General features: G+C 41.9%; 1 long non-coding RNA gene across 1 annotated transcript; it reads right to left on the minus strand.

Annotated features, from left to right (window-relative positions):
• Positions 1–1,282: 1,282 nt before the first annotated feature.
• On the minus strand, positions 1,283–21,453 carry LOC121232912. Its single transcript, XR_005931760.1, has 3 exons — positions 21,443–21,453; positions 5,916–5,921; positions 1,283–1,368 (listed from the first exon to the last, which is right to left on the minus strand). It is a non-coding gene; the product is annotated as an uncharacterized LOC121232912 (long non-coding RNA).
• Positions 21,454–21,667: the final 214 nt, after the last annotated feature.

Here is a 21,667-nt window from a genome sequence, read left to right on the forward strand (position 1 = left end):
AACCAACACCTGTACAAGTCTTTTAAAGGTCTGAGTCAACGCCACATGCTAGATTCAAGAAGAGGATCAGAGGATCATGCTGGAGGGCAGTGACAGTAAAATACAGAGGCAGCAGTATTTCAAACAAAATTGTGGTCTTGGATGAAACAAACCAGACAGGCCGTGCTTTGAAAGAGCAAAGCAAATTACTCCTGCTAATAAGGAGATGTGAGATACTAAAATAGTTGATGTCCCAAACATTGTGGTGGGGCACAGTTCTGCTTAAAGACGAACTCTGCATAACAAGGAACCCTGCCCAGCAAGGAACCAAGGTGAAAAGCAGGCCCTTGAGCACCCACATCAGCACAGACATCAGCAACAGGAGGGCAGGGACGGCATGCCGGAGGGTGCGAAGCTCCCTGTTCTGATGTGGCTGTTCTGATACAAAGATCAAACAATGGTCTCCTCTGCAGGGAAGGGGAAGTTACTCCCCAAACAACCCCCCAAGCCCAAAGGCTCACAAACCACTCATGACACCTAATTGGCCTCAAAAGTTCAAGTGCCTGCCGAAGGAGGGGAAAGGATGATAAAAGGGCACGAACTGAAGCCCCACCCACGCAAACCTACCGGAACTGGACCCCTCAGCTGACTGAACCAACGCTGGACCCAGGACCGGTGAAATCTTTTTCTCTTCCTTTTTCTCTCTCTGTCTTGTTCTCTCTTTCTTTTTCCTTTTCCATAATCCCTACATCTCATCCCTTTAAGATATAAAACCGTTGACCAAGTCTGGGACTAAGAGTGGATCCAGCTGCCCCTAGGCCCTTCTCTGAGGAGGGAGTCTAGAAAGCAAGGGGGTCTGCTCTGAACCTCGTGACTCAACGGGAGGGATCTCCTTCTTCCCTGAATTCATGTACATGGTTACCACGGGTTATATGGTTTACAGAAGTAGTCTCATGACAATTCCTGTTGTGAGAAACCCTGCCACCTACTACCCACGCCCTCCCCAGTTCAGTTGTGTTTCTGTCATGAATAAAATCTTTAACTGATTGTTTGGTGTCATTTCACCTTAATTTAGCCCAAGGGGAATTTCGAAATCAACAGGACTCCCTGGTCTGTCCAGCCCGGGTCATGCATTTTGGCAACGGTCAGCAGGATTCCCTCGGTGTTGCTAAAGTGTTCATTGGGACCAGGTCCTTACTGTGGCCCCTCTCTGAGAGGAGTCATACACAAGGGGAGATAGTCCTCAGAGGACTTAATAATTTGATTTCATTGCGGTCTCCCTGGGAGGTCTGCATGTAGAGGTGCAACGGGCCTAGTCTCTGATAAGCCTTAAGCTTATCTTTCAGAGTGTTAAGGGCTTCTGTATGTTGCGAAGTCCAATCCCATTTCCTATTCCTTCGGAGGAAGTCATAGAGAAGGCAGGCAATCACTGAAAACCCTGGTATATGTTTTCTCCAGTAGCCCAAAGTACCTAACAGCTGTTGTAATTCCGTTTTATTGCCTGGAGTCTGTCCCTTTTCAACAGCTGATAGAGTGTCATCAGGTACCACAACTGCTCTGATGCCTTGAACAAAGGCAGGAAAAGGAAAATTTTACTGTATCGCTGTACTAACAACTTTTGCTTGCTTGAATAACTTCAAAATTTTGGTATGTACTAATTAGATAAGAAAACCCTTGAGCTTTGTCAATGGTATGCGCTAAAGGCGCCAACAGACAGGAGGCCTCAGGCCTGATGTGCCTTGGGCCCTGATGATAAGCTTTGAGTTCTGCTGAGTTTTTGTAATTAAAACTTGCCAAGGCCAGTTAACTAGGAGAAAGAGATGACCCACACTGCATGTGACCAAAGGGTGGGCACTATGTAAATGATAATATGAATATGTATGTCTGGAATAATATAAATTTTGCTTGCTGTAGGTAACGGTATGCACAATAGGTGGAGCGATCCCCCGTGCACCCAGCGCTGCAATAAAGAATGCCTGCTTTCTAAAACTCCCAAATCGAGTCTTAGAGAATTTCTTTGACTGGCTTTTTTGGTAACAATTTGGCGACCCCAGATGGGACACTGCCTTTGAACATCAATGGCTCTGTGGGATCTCTGGACCTCCAGCCAGCACCGAGGATTTCTTGGGGAGAACCTCTGATCCCCGGACCTGAAGATTTCAAGGCAAGTCCCCTGGAAAGGTGAGAAGGCATTCTTTCTTTTCCCTTGGGGTTAGAGTCCCCAAATGTTGGGGGTTAGAGTCCCCTGACAGTCTGGGGTTAGAGTCCCTGGACTGTCTGCCTCTGTCAGAGGTCCTGTAAAGACCACAGAGGTTGGACTAGGTGCCTGCGGGGGTTAGAGTCCCCTGACTACTGGGTTAGAGTCCCCAGCCAGTTGGACCAGTAATACTGCTATGGTTGTGAATGATATAATTGTGCCTGGTTATCGGAATTTGGTTACTGGAAATATGGATTTGTTTTGTTTGCTTGGATCATTTAATTGTTCTGTTATTCATATTTAATATGGGTGGGGAATCATCTAAGGGAGGTATTTTGAAAAAGTCACCTTTGGGATGTATTTTGGGACATTGGAAACAGATTGCCGGACCCCCAGGGTGGGGTCCTGACAAGGGAAAATTTGATTAAGTATTGTAATCAATGGTGGCCACTGTATAAACTGGATGATGGGGAAAGTGGCCTATGAATGGTATGTTAAATTATAACACCTTATTACAGTTAATGTTATTCTTGAGGAGAGAAGGGAAGTGGGATGAAGTGTTGCATGCAGATATGTTCTTTACTTTGAGGAGACATCCGGAAGTGGCAAAAGGAATGCAGTATAAATCTTGCACCTAGTGATCCCCTCATTTTAGCTTTGGAAAAGGAGAAGGGTGGGTGTTAAATTTCCCTAAGCAGAACTAGCATAACAGACTAGGAAAAAAGAAAAAAAACAAAAACAAACAAACAAAACCCCCAATGTAGGAGACTGAGCCGTTTGTCAGACAGGGCTCTGAAATTTAATAGAAGCCATTAGGGCATGTGGAGAGAACTAGGGGTAAATTGGTAAAATGGACTAAAAGTGAAAGAATGCATGCAGAGACCTGACGAGCGTTCCAGTGATTTTTGGAGACTCAGACAAGCTCTGCTAACAAAATTTTAATGATGCACTCACAATTAGTGTCCTTCTGGGTCAAACGGCCCCTGATTTTAGAGAAATAATTTGAGTGTTGCTGTGTTTGCATACGATGAGCATGAAGAAAAGCAGAAAACTGAGCAGAGAAAAAAAAAATAAAAGAGGAGCAAAGCAACAAGTGGCTGATTTACTGGCAGTTGCTTTTGCAAGGAATTTACAAGTGAGATAAGGATTAGGAATGTTTAAAGAAAAAGGAATCAAGTGTGTTTGTGGCTGTGCTGAGAGAAGCATTTGAAGTAAGCAGTGAGAGAGGACTGATAGGGACCGGAGGAACCTCTCCCAGCAGAACCTCTGGTTTAAAGCAAAGCTGGGAGATAAGGAAATAGAATTTTTAGTCGACACTGGGGCTACATATCCGGTCTTAAATACACTAGAAGGAAATTTAAATAACAAAAGCATAAATGTCATTGGTGCGACAGGGACTCATGAGACCTGGCCATTTTTCAAATCCCTGAAATTTAAACTTGGAAAACAATGGGTTACTCACCAGTTTTTATATTGCCAAATTCTCTGAAAACTTTCTTGGGTAGAGACTTACTTGAAAAGGTAGAAGCTGAAATCAGATTCAAGGATGGGGAAGTTGAAATTTTAATCCCAGAATCTAAATATGTCGAAGCCATAGCCTTGTTGTTACAGGATACAAATCCCAAAAGGGACAAGATACCTCAAGAAACAGAAGATGCAGTGATTCCCATCGCTTGGGCAGGAGAAGTTCCAGGAAGGTCTAAGAGAGCGGAACCAGTAAGAATTGATCTAAAACCAGGATTGTCACCGGTAAGAATTAAACAATACCCTTTAAAATTAGAAGCGAGAACTGGCTTGGTACCAATAGTTCAAAAATTCTTGAAATAAAAGTTGCTGATAGAATGTGAGTCAAAATACAATATACCCATCTTACCAGTAAAGAAAGCTAATGGAAAAGATTATCATTTAGTCCAGGATCTTAGGGCAATAAATCAGTACAAGATATACATCCAGTAGTCGCAAACCCATATACATAACTAACTATCCTCACCAGTGAACAAAGCTGGTTCACAGTCTTAGATCTGAAAGATGCCTTTTTCTGAATTCCTTTGGACTCTAAAAGTCAGAAGCTTTTTGCTTTTGAGTGGGAAAATCCTGAAACAGGGAGAAAGACACAATATACTTGGACAGTTCTACCACAAGGCTTCAAGAATAGCCCAACTATTTTTGGAAATCAGCTGGCGAAGGAATTAGAGATTTGGAGAAAAGAAAATGGACAAGGAACTGTATTACAATATGTAGATGACATCTTAATTGCAACAGAAACTCGGGAAATTACTGTGTATATACCACATATGGTAGCCACAGTTTTAGAACAAAAAGGGGGGCATTGGTTGTCCCCCAGCCGTATGCTGAAATATCAAGTGGTACTATTAGAACAAGATGACATCGATCTCAAGACCACTTCAGTTGTAAATCCAGCAGTATTCCTTTCCACTGATCGAGTGGAGAGTTCACCAGAACATGATTGCTTACAAACTGTAGAGGAAATATATGCTAGCCGTCCAGACTGGGAGTTATATACTGATGGCAGCAGTTTTGTTTGTGATGGGAAGAGACTGTCAGGATACACTGTGACAACCTTAGATGGCATAATAGAGGCACGAGCCTTATCTCCCAAAACATCAGCCCAAAGGCAGAATAGCCTTAACCCAAGCATTGGAACTGAGTGAAGGAAAAAAAGGTTAATATCTGGACAGATTCTAAGTATGCTTTTGGAGTTGTACATGCCCATGGAGCCATCTGGAAAGAAAGAGGACTACTATCAGCACGAGGAACTGAAATCAAGCATGCTGCACAAATACAAGATCTATTAGAGAGTATTCAAAAACCGACGGTGGTAGCAATAATGCATTGCAAAGCCCACCAAACAGGAAAAACCCCACCAGAACTAGGTAATCAATTGGCAGGTAAAGCTGCCAAAGAGGCTGCAGAAACAGGCATGATGGCATATTACCAGAAAAAGAAATAACTTTACCAGAAACACCACCTAAATATGATAGTAAAGATGTTAAATTAATAAAAGCCTTACAGGCACAGGAACAAACAGATGGGTGAAGCTGTTACACCCACAGGACAAATAGTGATCCCACCCTCATTAATGAGAGAAATTGCTAAACGAAAACATAATAAAGTACATTGGGGAACTGAAAATTAGTAAAACATCTTCAAAGATAGTTATAAGCCGAGCAATGACAGAAATTATCCGATCCATCACAGAAAAATGTGAAATTTGTTTGTAAAATAACCCAATACCAATAATAAATTGATTTTTGGGGTTACAAAAGGAGGAATTTCCCCAGGAGACTATTGGCAAATTGATTTTACTGAATTACCTAGAAAAGGGGGATATAGATACATCCTTGTTCTGGTTGATACTTTTACTGGATGGCCAGAAGCTTTTCCCTGTCACACCCAATAAAGACAGAGAAGTAACTAAGATCTTCTTAAAAGAAATATCCTGCGGTTTGGTGTTGCTTTAGGAATGTCCTCAGACAGAGGGCCACATTTTGTTGCTGAAGTTATAGAACAATTAAGTAAAAACTTAGCCATAACATGGGATCTCCATACCCCTTATAGGCCACAGTCAAATGGAAAGGTAGAAAGAATGAATTATACACTTAAACTGCAGATTGGGAAAATATGTCAGGAAACATCAATGACTTGGATACAAGCACTACCTTTAGCGCTGTTAAGAATCAGAATACAACCTCATGGTAAAAACAGTTTGAGCCCTTACAAGTTACTTTATGGAAGGCCTTACCAGGCCCCACATATACCAGGGACATCCACATAAAAGGGGAAATGGACTTGAATAATTACTTAATGTCCTTGGGAAAGAGTTTACAGGAATTGCAAAGGTACGTGATGACAAGCAGGCCCTTGGAACTGGATACACCAGCCCATCCATTTCAGCCTGGAGACTGGGTCTACGTCAAGTCGTGGAATTCGGAGCCGCTGACTGAGAAGTGGAAGGGACCATTCCAGGTACTCCTGACTACTTATACAGCTGTCAAGGTCCAAAGGAAAGGTCTGTGGATTCATTATTGCAGGATTAAAAGGGCTCCAACCTCATGGACAGTTGAACAAGAGTCTCCCCTTAAACTGAAATTGAAAAAGTTATGACTGATTTTTATGTTTTGTCTGTAACAATTATGGTAGCAATTAGTCAAGTGTGCCAGATATCATCTTGGGATCAGAACTTCCACTTAATCTTAACACAGAATATAACTCAAATACTCTGCAAAAGTGATTGTTGGATTTGTACCCAAATGGCAACCTCCGGACAAAGCCAAGTCCTACTCTTGATAGGAGTGCCACTGCCAATAAATGTATCATTATTTAACAATCCACAATATGGTAAGGGACATCCAGGCAATGCATGGTGGCCAAGCCTCTCTGGAAAAAGACAAGAAGGAAAGTTACAATTTTACCATGATAAAAGATAATCTGAATTCCACTGTATGCTTATATGGGCCAGGTAATTAGTCTCTGAGCACCCACACCCTTAAGTCTGGGGATGATGGGTGTGATAGTTACACTGCTAGACGAAAAGACAAAACTTTTGCAGGATGTTTCCCAGGATGCAACAGGACCGGATCATATTGGAGGCCCACACTAAGTCATATAGACACATCAAATCACTTTGGCCTCCAAGTCCCAGAAGGAAGCGGTTGGTATTGGTTATGCAGAACACATGCTCAAAAATTACTACCTCCCAATTGGCAAGGAGCATGCACATTAGGAGCCGTAGTCCCCAATATAACAATAATTGACAAATTGCATGAACAGAGGGGATGGGTGAAAACTCTTCTCAAACGAACCAGGAGGGTTCATAACCCCCTTATAGATCGTCCCCACAGGATTCCACAGTTTTGCCAGATGGTTTATCCCTTGGCTTGGAGTTAGTGAATTGGAAAAGGCAATAGTAAATATATCAGCTGTAGTACAGGACATTGAAAACAGAACCACTGATGCCATACAGGCATTACAAATTGAAATATCTAGTTTGTCTCATGTAGTGATGCAAAATCGAATGGCTCTTGACTTACTGTTGGCTTCTGTGACGGTCTGACAAATTATAGTCAATGTCTCAAACATTCATTAAAAAACTTTGCTGGAGAAAACGGCCTCTGTAAAAACGCTGGAGTTTGTGAACAGGACAATGTGGCCGGAGGAGAGGGCCCCACGGAGGGTGGGACCCGCACTTCTCCAAAGCTGCAATTCCTTAAATTAAATGACCAGGAGAAGGAGCACAGCATATGCACCTGGAGGAGGAGGGCCCCACGGAGGATGGGACTGTGCTTCTATCTTAAGCGGTCATGCCAGCAGGGAAGAGAAGCAACTCCCCAATGAACCCCCCCAAAGCTCACTGACTGATTCCAGAGAACCTCAGGAACGGGAACTGCGCATGTCGAGACCATCAACTAACACACTATAAAAGAAGGGAGAACGAGTTCTAAGTGCGTGCCCTCCGGAACTGGATCTCTACGCTGGCTGGACCAACGCTGGACCCAGGACTGGTCAAACCCTTTTCTTCTCTCTTTCTTTCTTTCTCTCTCTCCCTCTTTTCCTTCTCTCTTTTCCACAGTCCCTACACCTCATCCTTTTAAACATAAACCGTTGACCAAGTCTGAGACTAGGAGTGGATCTAGCCGCCTCTGGGCTCCTCTTTGAGAAGGAGTCCAGAAAGCAAGGGGGTCTGCTCTGAACCTCGTGATTCAACAGGAGGGCTCTCCTTCTGATACAGTTTCATGTTCCTTTTTCCATTTCTTTTCCTACACCTCCCTTCTCTTTTCAAACAGCGGCTTAATGACATGTTGCAAGGTTCATATTGATAAGTTCACTTGTACTTGGGCAAGGTTAGCTAGGTGGAATAAATGTTGATTGTTGTTTGAACTCCCCTGCTGTCGTTTCACCTTAATTCTGACAAAGGAAATCCACGAACCTGAGTCGCTCCAAATTTGTGATGCGACAGCTTCATAGGGAGGTGTTTGTACAATTGTTAATATGAGCTGCTGCACATATGTAGTTCAAAGTGGCAGAATTTCTACTGATCTAGCAGAGATTTGGAAACAAACAAAATTCTTTCTTACATCAGGTTACAAAGGACAATACATCCTGGGGATTTGAGGAGTTATGGCACAAACTTACCTCATGGCTACCTAATTGGACTTGGTTGACAAATCTATTCAGTATTGCAATAATTGTAATCTGTGTGTGAATCTTAGCCTGTGTAATGATTCAATGCTGTAGCTGTTGTAGTCGAGTGTACATGAAAATTAAATTTGGGTATTGAGGCTTTGGACTTGTAAGTGCAAAGTCTCAATAAAAGGGGGGAGTTGATGCCTTGAACAAAGGCAGGAGAAGGAAAATTTTACTGTATCGCTGTACTAACAAACTTTTGCTTGCTTGAATAACTTCAAAATTTTGGTATGTACTAATTAGATAAGAAAAAACCTTGAGCTTTGTCAATGGTATGCACTAAAGGCGCCAACAGACAGGAGGCCTCGGGCCTGATGTGCCTTGGACCCTGATGATAAGCTTTGAGTTCTGCTGAGTTTTTGTAATTAAAACTTGCCAAGGCCAGTTAACTAGGAGAAAGAGATGACCCACACTGCATGTGACCAAAGGGTGGGCACTATGTAAATGATAATATGAATATGTATGACTGGAATAATATAAATTTCTGCTTGTTGTAGGTAACGGTGTGTACGATAGGTGGAGTAATCCCCTGTGTTACCAAAATCTGGAATAAAACTCCTTAACACCAATGTGAAGTTAAGAAGCAGGCACTTCATTTATTGTAGCACTGGGGACACGGGGGATTGCTCCTCCAAAGGCGTGTCCAAGTTAGTATCAAAATCCATCAGTTTTTATAGACTTTTTCTGTCAGGTCATTGTTACATAAGCTCTTTACATAAAAATGCATACTATGCTCACTCTTAAATTTAACCTTTATAATGATTGGTCCTTTGATTATATAACCTTATCAATATTCTTATTTAAAAACAATCATTGGTCAGTTACACTTAGCTCTACTGATTGGAATCTTCGATACTCAAATCGAGATGGGAAGGGTAAGGGGGTTTCCAAGCAGCAAACTGGTGTCCATGACGGTTTCCTTAGTTTCTTGAAACAAAACATAGAAAACCCAGTAACTTCCTGGTGAGGTTTCTATGGTTAGCTATTTCAAACTTTAACAATATTAAGGTTCCTATAGTCACACATAACACAGTTCCTAAAGTTTCTATGGCTACATTTCAAACTTAACAATCCTATACATTATGCTTCACAATTTTACTTCTTAATCAAACCTAACTCTTCTATGTGATTAAATTTTGATTTCTTTACCAGAATATTTGCAACACCTGTGCACCCAGCACTGCAATAAAGAATGCCTGCATTCTAAAACTCTAAAATTGAGTCTTAGAGAGTTTCTTTGACCGGCTTTTTCAGTAACACACTCATGCTGTGTTAACAAAGCACTGCTGAATAGGAAAACCAGAAAGCTGATTACTTCCTTTCTGGGAACGGAAGTGTCTAGCCTAAGGTGTGGGGGAATGTCTCTCCCTTTCTCTCTTGCTGCAGTATTGGAAACATTTGAAATTTGTTCAAGCCTATATGGGAAGCCAACACAGACTGCTCCTGTATCCTTGTCTCCAGCATGGAACTGCAGCAGGCAAACAAATGGGTGCCACCACAGCTTGTACATGATTGCTATTAGGTAGCCCAGGACTCTCCTGGTCCCTGGACAGGCAGGGTAGCTCAAGAGATAAGAGAGATTCCCCCTCTTCAAAGCCAATAATAGCAACAGGGATCCTCTTCTATTCAGGAAAAAATGAAGTTACAGCACGTGACCTGCCTCTTTTGAGGCATCCCAGTTTATAGCAAAAAGCTCGATGTTCTCACCCAGTCAAAAGGGCTAGAGTGGCGACAGGAGTTACAAACATTTGATCTCACTGAGATTTTCTTGCTGTGCCATTTGGTCTTCTCTTCCTTCCACACACTGTATCCATTTCCAAACAGTTTGTTAAACTAAATATAATTAATCTCTACCAGAGTGGTTACTTTGGGCGCTCAGTCTGCAAAGACAAACCTCATTCTTCTAATGTCTACACTGACATGGTTGACATAGAGGTTATTTGCTGCCAGCCAGAGCTGTATGAACTACTTTTTCCTTCTCTTCCTTGCCGTCTGCAGCAAAAGCATCTGCTTTGTACCATTGATTTTTCAACTTTAATAGTGCCTTAAGGTCTGCACTGAAGCTTGAATGTTTCTAGGAAGTGACTTATGAACCACTTGCCTCTTGTGTGAAGCCACAGGGAGAGGTGTAAAAGGGCTGGAGTCGGAATAGAGAATTTGGGGGTTGCAACTAGTGGAGTTCCAGGGCAGAGAAGCTTAGGGGCTCTGGAGAGCAGAGCAGCTCAGGCAATGACCCCATGGAGCAGATACCAGTCTGCTTTGCTGTAGGAAGGACTCTGGACTTTTCAGTGAGGCTGGACTGAGCAGGACTGGTCACGTGCAAAGACAGAGCATGCCAGAATTGATTTTTCCTTTAATGGAGCATGCTTTTGTCATGCAGTATTTTTTCCGTCCAGCCTCAGGGACTAGGTTGCCTGTCAGGCCTAAGCACATGAGCTTTTTATTCTCATGGATTTCAGCAAGAAGCTAGAGGTTTACATCACTTGTTGAATTTAAGCTTTATACCCTGACATTTGGATTAGATGTTTAAAAATAAATAAAATATCCTTTTATTTGTGTGTAAAAGTTCCCTCTTCCCTGTGTTGTGTCAGAACAGCTGTTGTGATGTGCTTTTTTCTTTCTGGGACTGTGACAACCACCAGCCATCCTATTCACAGTCATTATCCCAAGGAAATTGGAAACTGCAGCTACTGGAATATGATTACATGATTATCTTCTCTTTCATGTTAGGTTTGTCTTTTACTGTGACACAGCAAAAGAAACATTTGTACAGCTAATAAAACATTTATCTAGAGATAAACAGAAACACTATGTCCTGGTTGGATGAGCTGCTGATGTAGAACTAATGTAGGACAGATTTACTAGCAATGGTGATACAGAAGGGGTGACAGAAGGGGACTACTCCCCTGCCCCATGCTGCCTGCAGTGTGCCCCCCCCCCCCGTGTGTGTGTGTGTGTGTGTGTGTGTGCGCGCGCGCGCTTTGGTTGCTACTAACAAGCCCCTCTGTAATCCGAAGTGGGGAAGCCTCCAGGGTAATAGCAGCAAGATTTAGATAAGAATCCTGAAGAAATAAGGGGATGTTGGCTTCTTTGTCAGCCTCTAGGAAAGGACAGTCTTGCAAAATGTTTAGTTAAAGGCTATAGCACTTTGCCAAGGCTCTTGACTGAACAGCAGTCTAGTTAGATTTTCTTCTTCAGTTTGGTGATCAAAGTGATGAAATAATGGCTAATAACTCAGGACCATGCCATCCTTGTTTTATGAAAATAACAATACACAATTGCATTTTTGTCACTGAGGAATATGAAGTATTAAATGAAAGAGATGCAAATCTGTCAGTGCAATGAACAGTTTTGAACAGCATGTGCTATAGCCCTGTCTGTCCCACAAGGATTAGTGTTTCACTGTACTTTTTTTGGCTTGTTAAAGTCACAAACCCCATAAACTTAGTGTAGAAAATATGTGAAAAAACAAAGAGCCAAAAAACCTCATTTGATAAAACTGCCTTTTATTTCAAGGTTATTTTTTTAATCTTAAAAATATATTTTTGATGGCACACAGCTTCAGAATCAGCACCTTTGCATTTACAAACTACAGAGAATCCCTGTCAATTTGTTTCCCTAATTCCAACTTCTAAATCACACAGAAAATCTTATTCTTTGTTCCTGTTTTCTATGAAAGGCTTAACAGCACTGTGCTGCAACAAGATTGCATGTTATGAGCATTCCATTCACAAAATAGATCTACAGCACATTAAATACTGATTTAGTAATTCCGTTATAAATTAAAACTATAATGAAAATGCCTATATAAATACACAGTGCAGCTTTTGTGATGTGCTACCCTTTCTTGGTTTTTGTTCATTTACACTCCAGTTCACAAGAGCATCATTAGTGCAAATTAATGAGATTTTACTGTACAGTTATCTTGTAACAAGCTCTTAGATATATTTCAACTGATGTGTTTGAGGCCAGTGTAATGAGTTAATTTTCAGCGACTGGTTTGGTGAGAGATTTCTCAAGCTCTTCTGCAGGGTTAGATTTCTTCTAGCTTGGGATAGCAGGTAGGACATGACTTGGTTTCGGAGGCTCTCCTGATAGACCACGCAAGAAAGAATATAGCAAATGACTTTGAGCATGTCCCCTTTTCTGAGATCTGGAGGTTGGGGCTGGTGGGAGAATAGCACCCTGAGATGGTAGCTGAACTAGAGGAAAAAGAAAGAGAAAGAGTGCACAGAAAGTGAGAAGCATGACATTTTTACAAATGAGTTTGCTACTTTCTTTGAACTGTTGTTTGTTTGTCTTGTGTGTACTCTAAACCTGCATTTGAAAAATGTGATCAAAATATGAATAAAAAAATCCCTAAAGCCTGGCAGGGCTAATCTTCAGCTGAAGAAAACAATTACAGTGTTAAATGATTTACTTCATGTTTGGTGACCAATAAGAGTTGATAAGTTCAAAGGTTTACTTTTGATAAGCAGTGAATCTATAGTTTGTCTGAAGGAGACTTGGTCTGGAGAGATTTCAACAAGATGTTTTTTCATCAAAAAATACAGGCTGGCTGAAATAAACGTTCCATGGGAATATATTAGTTTTAACAAAACTTTTGTGGGGGGATGCTCTATTACCCAGGGTAAATTCTGGTCAAAATTTTAGAAAATTGAAATGGAAGAACCTGGGACACTGTGTCTGAGTTGCTCTAGGCACAGTCAATCGTGAAGATAAGTCCACACGTGCTCTGCAAGTCACAGGCCACAAAAGAAGCACAATACCCTGTAGCACACTAAGACCCACATTGAAACACAAGAGCCACAGCTGTTGTATGTCTTGTGTGTTAACAGTTTTGTAAGAAACTGTGGGTTTAGACCATCCTTAATCTCCACCTCACACTCAGCAGCGTAACAGCGTTTGTGCTTTAGAGTTAATGCAGTTCTGTGTCTTCTCTAAATTTAAATCCTCAAGCTCCTTCACTCAGGCAACTCGCTAACTTCCTAAGTTTTTAAAAGGAGAATTCAAAACCTTAATTGTAGACTTTTTTTTTTCCTTGGAATTTATTATGAATTGCATCAACTTCTTTTAATTTAATTTCTTTGTATACAAACAGTTCAGGTTTTTCAGTCTAGCCATATCAAGAGTTCCCTACTATAGTTAATGCCATCCTTGTTTTGGCTACAGAATCTTCCTTGCTATTTTTCACATTTATTTTTCCTTGGTTGCATTCTCATTCCATCTGTGATTTCCTTCCACCTGCATCTGTTGTGATGAATATATGAGAGGCTATTAATGTTTGCCTCTGAGATATTCTAGTTTCAGTTTCATCCTACTAGTCATGGCAGCTTCCAGAAGGTTATTTGGATTCTCTGTCTATTTTGGTGGCTTCATCCTTTGAAACTAACCACAAATCCTTCCTAGTGGTCAGGTATTAAAAACCATTCTCTGAGCCAACCACTTGTCCTCAGATTGGTATCATGGTTTTGTCCCAATGCTTTACATGCAGGAAAAATACTGCTATAAAGCACTCTGCTCAGAAGGTGACCATCTCAGCCTGACATTATCATTCTATTTCCTAGTCAACTCCAATGAAAAACTGAGTCTTCATGTTTGCATTTTTCCCAGCAGCCCCTTTGATTATTCCCTTTTCATAATCTTTGACATAAATTTCCCTGGTGCAGGTTCAGGGAAATCATACAGAAATGAGGAATGGAGAAGAGTATTCTCTCTTAACCCTATGAAAATACACCTGTGATAAGCTGGACCTTACAAGTCAATTTTAATCTTAAAAAAAATCCCCAAAACAAACTAAACATTTAACACACTTGAGGAACTCAAAGGTAGAATAGTGGATGGAGTGTCTTGAGGGCTGTAGAATAAAAAAGACAAGAAAAGAGGACTTAAGGAATTTCAGATCAGTTAATCTAACTTTCATACCTAAAATCCTGCCTGCACTTGGTGTTTCTCAGAAGTGAATCTTTGAACCTACAAAGTCTGCCTTCTCACTGCTCATCAAGCAACATCAAAAAGAATCACTGGGACACTGGCTCAGTGGATGCAAAGTGAGAAATTATGCAGTTTTAACAAGGAAGGATTATTAACTTTGTCACAAATTTTCATAAAAAAATAAGGTAGATACATTACTATAATGTGGACACACACCTGATGAAAAAAAGGCACTCAAGGTGTAATTATTTCCTGGAGAACAGGTTTATAATGCAAAATGACCTTGATAAATTGGAGAAATGTTAAGAAAGTCAGATAACAGAACTCAGCAAAGGCAGATGCAAACCACTACACTTAGGAAAAACAAAACAAAAAAATCCCAAACCACCAAAAGTCCAAATGCAAGATGGGGAATAACTGGCTAGAGGAGTAAGAGTCCTGCAGGTATCTGGGGACACAGACTGTGCCTGAGTCAGAAATATATTAAAGAAGTTCAAACAGAACCTTGCAGCTTCCATGCCTCAGCAAAGCAGCAGCACACCAGTCTTGTCATGCAAGCCTTTCTGTGTCTGTAGATTTACCTAGTATATAATTAAGAAGTTAGAAATTTGCCCTGTTGAAAACAAATGTTACCTCTCTAATGTCTTCAGTGGGCACTGGAAGAGCTTTGCATCTATGTATTTTTTTACTATATATACATTGTGCAAAAGAGGCTGAAGTTCTTGCCATATTCCCCTGTACCATATGCCATATACTCATTTCATCATTCATTATTTATTTATCAGGAGCAGTAATTCTCTAAGACTCACCAGGTATCTATTTGGGGCAAAGAACCTTTATAGAGAGGATTTAAAATTTTGGTAGATTTTTTTTTTTCTTTTCAGGATAATTTCAGTACAATTCAAGTTGCGATGGCTTGAGCAGGCAGTGATGTACTAGAGCTGCCTGGCCTCTGGCAATGTAGTGTAATTCACAGGTCATATTCAAGGTTCATTCATGTTCAGAAGTTCAGGAAACGGCTTAGTTCTTTCCAAGAAAAAAAAAAGACATTAATGCTTTGCTTTAGTTTGTATTGAATTTGTGTGAATCAGGGCTAAGTACAATAAATGAGCCCATTTGTTTTCCAGCACATCATAGAATCCTTTTGAGTTCATTGAAATTTTGGTGTGAAAACCAAATGCATATTGAGAGGCTCACTCATCTCCCTCTTTGGAGCATAGGCATATGCTCATGCATTCAAAATTTACACCCGTGTAAAAATCTCCAGAACACTTTATGTACTAGATAAGCCCTTAATGATGGATTTAAGTAAGGTGAAAGCAGTTTAGTTTAACTTCACCCTCATGACTGGGTAGCCATCACAAACCCATGCTCCTTCAAAGAAGGAAAAAACAGCATCCAAACATCAATACTTTCCACCTACTCCTACATGCTATACTCAGGATCTTCAGTTTAGGATATTTGATAAGGATTTCAGGACTGGGACATGGATGGCTTTGAAATAATACATTTCATGACAAGTATTAGTATTTGTATTGAAACACACAAGCCTAGACCCAGCACTGGGGTCTGTGAGAGACAAAACCCTTAAGGCTGGTTGCCATACATTCAGAAGCTATATACAGCAAAACCACCAGTAATTATTCATATTCAGAGGGCAGAGTCAGCTACCCAAGAATGAACAATACTATAAGAGCTACTAATTCAGGGAGCCTTTTTCACTCAGCAGTGACTCTTGAGCAGCTGCTATTACAAACTGCAGCAACAAGAATAAGCCTGTCAGGGAGGCATTGCCCAAGGAGTATGTGCTACCTAGCAGAAGGGATGGCTCTTAGACTCTCTTCCTTTACAAGCAGTGGACTATGGTGGCCCTCTGCAGAGAGGAGGGTGCTTTGTGGAATCCCTTGCTGTTAACTTGGAAAAGGAGAAACTTCAAATCATGATGAATAACAGCAAAAACAACCACTGATCCCCAGAAAATATTGTTTAATGACCTCTAGAAATAAATCTTTTTCTTTTCTTCAACCTCACTATAGCTTCAGACCTTCTAAGCCACATGAAGAAGTGAGAGCAGCAGAGTTCTCGAGAAGTCCCATATTTGTTTGGAAAATGATTATGGCATTGTGTGAGTGGTGTGTGATAGTTGTAAGCTTGTTTTCCAGGGCTCCTTGTGAGAGTCTGTATTGGGTCTGCATGGCAAGGTTTTGGTAGCAGGGGGGCTACAGGGGTGGCTTCTGTGAGAAGTTGCCAGAAGCTTCACCTGTGTCCGACAGAGCCAATACCAGCCAGCTCCAAGAAGGCCCCACGGCTGCCCAAAGCCGAGCCAATCAGTGACAGTGGTAGCACCTCTGTGATAACATATTCAAGAAGGGAAAAAAAGTTGCTGCGGAACAGAAACTGCAGCTGGAGAGAGGAGTGAGAACATGTAAGAGAAACAATCCTGCAGACACCAAGGTCAGTGAAGAAGGAGGGGGAGGAGGTGCTCCAGGCACCGGAGCAGAGATTCCCCTGCAGCCCGTGGTGAAGACCATGGTGAGGCAGGCTGTCCCCCTGCAGTCCATGGAGGTCCACGGTGGAGCAGATATCCACCTGCAGCCCATGGAGGACCCCACGCCGGAGAAGGTGGGTTCCCGAAGGAGGCTGTGACCCCATGGGAAGTCCACATTGGAGCAGGCTCCTGGCAGGACCTGTGGAGAGAAAGAAGCCCATGCTGGAGCAGGTTTTCTGGCAGGACTTGTGACCCGATGGGGGAACCACGCTGGAGCAGTCTGTTCCTGAAGGACTGCACTCCATGGAAAGGACCCACGCTGGAGAAGTTCATGGAGGACTGTCTCCCGTGGGAGGGACCCCACGCTGGAGCAGGGGAAGAGTGTGATGAGTCCTGCCCCTGAGGAGGAAGGAGTGGCACAGACAACGTGTGATGAACTGACTGCAACCCCCCTTCCCTGTCCCCCTGTGCTGCTTGAGGGGGGAGGAGGTAGAGAATCCAGGAGCGAAGCTGTGCCCAGGAAGAAGGGAGGGGTGGGGGGAAGGTGTTTTAAGATGTGGTTTTATTTCTCATTGCCCTACTCTGGTTTGATTGGTAATAAATTAAATTAATTTCCCCAAGTTGAGTCTGTTTTGCCCATGATGGTAGTTGGTGAATGATCTTTCCCTGTCCTTATCTCGACCCATGAGCCTTTTGTTATATTTTCTCTCCCCTGTCTAGCTGAGGAGGGGGAGTGATAGAGCAGCTTTGGTGGGCACCTGGCATCCAGACAGGGTCAGAGTCTCATGATGAGATAGGAAGGGTGTGCTGGGGGCAGAGCAGCAGCATGCAGAATAACAGAGATGCCAGGCTGTGCCAAGGCTACTCAGGAAGCCATGTGAGGGACCTCTTTGGCCCTGGGAACATTTGGAGGCTGGGAGTTTATAAACTATGGTTTAAAGTCACTCAAGTTCTCTTTTCCTAGGCTACTGTTTCATTCCTATTATCCTCTTTCTAACTTGTGTTTTTAAATGTTTTTGCTTAGAGGTTAAAGCATCTCTTCCTTTTTTCATTGCCCTTCCTTTTCTGGGAGATGTTTCTTCTTTCTGTTAATTTCCAACTAGTTTCAGTTCTCTTTCTAATTTATGCTTATTTTATCCTTCTATCTTCCTGGTTGTTTTTTGTTTTGTTTTGTTTTGTTTTTTTCTACTGCTTTTGTTGCATGTTTTTAACACACATCTTGTGTAACAAAAATATTAGAAAAACACAAATGTTTATACTCAAGCTTCCTTGCTGGAGCTATTTGCCTGGATAAAGGCTGTGTCCATAACAGTAATATTTTTAGATCTGGATGGAGGGTGAGTGACATCTTGGCTCTGAAACAGTTATTTGGAAAGCTCCAGGATCAAATGTGTCATTTGTGTTAACAAAGAAGAAATGTAATCTATTTTGCAAATAACTTTGCTTTTGTGTTATTGGCTTGAGCTGAAGTTTAAGCAGTAATGGCACCTGGATAAATGTGCTGTGTTAGTTAATTACACCATGATTATTAACTGTGATAATTGTATCTTATTTGTAGAACATATTTTTTGGCATGAGACTAGAACTAAAATCCTGTCTGTCTGTGTGAATTACTGCAAGAACGCCAGTGATTATGAAATATTGTTTTTAAAAATTTTGCTTACAACTATGTTTTAACTTGAAGACACAGAGAACATTAGTAGAAAGCTTAAAAATAGAAGACTTGGAGCTGGGGTTTTGAAAGCAGTTAGATGTTGGGGAGTTCTTGGCTGAGCGAGAATGAAGCATAAACATACAAAGTGCTGAAACGGACAAGGACGCTGTGTCCTTGTACGCTGGGAAAAGGAAGATAAGAAGGGCCTGACAAGTAACTCCTGGATGCTGAAGAATGAGATAAGCAACCGTGGGACACCTCGTGAAGAGGCTTGAGCAGCTAACAGGAGGATGAGCCGGGAGCATGATAGAAAGACATTAACCAGTGGTGTTTTAGCTTATGGCACGTGGACAGCTGATGCTCTGCTTAATAAAGTATATAAGCACGCTATTCGGGCAATAAAGGGAGAACAACCTTAACCGTATCGGTGTCCAGTTGTTACTCGGCTCACGTCTCCGGGTGGCTCCTTGCAACAGTTAGATGATTTTCTTTTCTCTGAGCAGGCAGAGAATACCACCTCAGTATTCCATATATCTCTACTTTTCTTCTTCCTCTCTTATTTACTGTGCAGCTGCAGCGCAGGATTCTGTATTTCCTGTACCCAATCTGATGTTCCCAATAAAGCTACCTCTGCTGTTTTGTTTTTAGTAATGTTGTCATAGCTGCAGAAATGCTTCTGAAGCTCAGATCTTAAGAGGTAATGAACCTTAAATTTAGCTCTGAAATGTGAATGCTTTAGGACCTGGCTGATCTACAGGATGGCAAATAGTAAACTGCAAATCCTCATTCAAAATACATTGGGGGATTTGTGCTTAGTGGAGCACAAGAATGCGAGGGCAGGACGCTGCTGGGAGTAAGGCTAGTGTTTGTATGTGAATAACATCCCAGTCACTGGCTGGATACAGCCTGGGACACTCACAGTCTTGACACTTTGCCTGGGCTGTGGGAGTGGGGTGAGGCTTTCCCTGCCCTTTAGGACCTTGCTTCTTACTGCCTTGAGAAAGAGGAGCTGGCTGACAGTGCAGAGGAAAAAAGGCTGCTGCTTTCTCGGTTCCTTTAATTTTAGTTCCTGTGTTATAGAAGCTACCCAAAACAGTTGCTGTTAGAATGAGAGAAGTGAACGATTCCCATTCTCATGTAAGAGCTAGTCTATCTGCTGTGCTTAAGACACGGAGAGATAGAACATCTTTTCACCTATGTAACATTCAGAAAATAACAAAAGTTTTTGGAAACCTGATGATCTTGATCTAATCCTCTTGCCTCTAATTTTCGCTAGCAAAAGGACACAAAAATCAGTGTGTTGTGATATTTTTCATGCTGTCTGAAGAAGAGTCAGTCCTTATACTGGCTTTCATCTCACATATCCAACCTTTCTCTGCCATGAAGTTGTTAGGGTGCTGTCATCCATCTCTTTACATATTGTAAGTCACCAGGTCACATCATGTCCTGCCCCTATGAAAAGCTACCAGAGTCATACAGGCATATGCAATCGAGAGTGAAACTAAGAGTGAAAAATCCCATGTCTATGAGAATTCCAGTCACCTCTGCTCTGGAAAACAAATGTAGAACCAAACTCTCCTCTGTATTGACGTACATTGCTTCTGCTAGGCCAACTCTATGAAACTCATTGGAGAAAAGGCTTGTCAGCAGCAGCAAAATCCAGCTGGAGGTGGGCCAGTCACTAGTGGAATACCCCAGGAGTTGATACTGGGGCCAATACTATTTAATGTCTTCATTAGTTACTTGGATGATGAGGCAGAGTGTACCTTCTGCAAGTTTGCAAACGATACAAAACTGGGAGGAGTGACTGATGGGAGATGGATGGAGTGGCTGATGGAGTGGATGGGAGATGCTGCCATTCAGAGGGATCCTGATAGAGAAATGGACTGACTTATGACTTATGATGTTCAAGAAAGGGAAATGCAAAGTCCTGCACCCGGGGAGGAATAACTCCCTGCACCAATACGTGCTGGGGGTCAACTGTCTGGAAAACAGCTTGTCAGAAAGGGACCCGAGGGTCCCGATAGACAACAAGCTGAACATGAGCCAGCAATGTGCCTTTGCTGCAAAGACAGCCGACAGCATCCCAGACTGCATTAGGAAAAGTGTTGCCAGCAGATTGTGAGAGGTGATCCTTCCCCTCTACTCAGCACTGGTGAGACACATCTGTAGTGCTGTGTCCAGTTCTAGGGCCCCCAGTACGAGAGAGACATGGACATACTGGAGCAAGTCCAGCAAAGGGTGATGGAGATGATTAAGGGATTGGAGTGTCCAACCTCAAAAGAGAGGCTGTAAGAGCTGAGACTGTTCAGCCTTGAGAAGAGAAGGCAGCTCAGGGGGATCATGTCAATATGTATAAATGCCTGATTGGGGGAAGTAAAGAAGAGGGAGCCAGACTCTTCCCAGTGGTATCCTATGAAGAGAAAAGAGTCAATGGGCACAAATAAGTAAGAAGAAACATTTTTACTCTGAGGGTGGTCAAACACTGGAACAGGTTGCCCAGAGTTTTGTAGTCCCCATCTTTGGAGATATTAAAAATCTAACTGGATGTGGTCCTGAGCAACCTGCTGTAAGTGACCCTGCTATGGGCAGGGGGTGTTGGACTAGACAATCTCCAAAGGTGCCTTCCAACCTCAGCCATTCTATGATGCTGTGAAAAAGGAACATGAAACCTCCCTCAAGCCCTCAGATGCTAGTTACAGAGGCACACAGTATGATACTGTAACTGGGACTTGCCTGTACTTACTTTTGTGAGCACAGTGGTTGGGTATGGGAGCTAGGCTGTTCCGTGCAGGAGTAAGATTTTTTATTTTGGGTTGGTCTACAGACATCTGTTGAAAATTTTTACCTGTGAAAGAAAAAGATAATCTGTTACCATATGAAAATAATTGTAAATAATACAGTGCACTGTGGATCTCTGGCTTCTAGAATAATGAAAATTTACATAGTAAATCTCAAAAATATGTAATAACAAGAAACCACTGACTGAAAAAAAATCTGTTGCTTTGTTCTCTTTACATTTGTTTAAAAGAGTAACTGATTTAATATAACCATCATGTGTACCCTTATCACTTCCTCTCATATAATATAGTAATTAATCTTAAAACAGGCATGGTCCAGTAGCTAGGTCCATGTAAGAATATTTGGACACTAAATCTGTAGAAATGTTCAACTAGATGGATTTGATTTCAGAACTGGAGCTTTAGTCTGC

Source organism: Aquila chrysaetos (genome assembly GCF_900496995.4).
Source record: "Aquila chrysaetos chrysaetos chromosome W unlocalized genomic scaffold, bAquChr1.4 W_unloc_1, whole genome shotgun sequence".
Taxonomy (NCBI): domain Eukaryota; kingdom Metazoa; phylum Chordata; class Aves; order Accipitriformes; family Accipitridae; genus Aquila; species Aquila chrysaetos.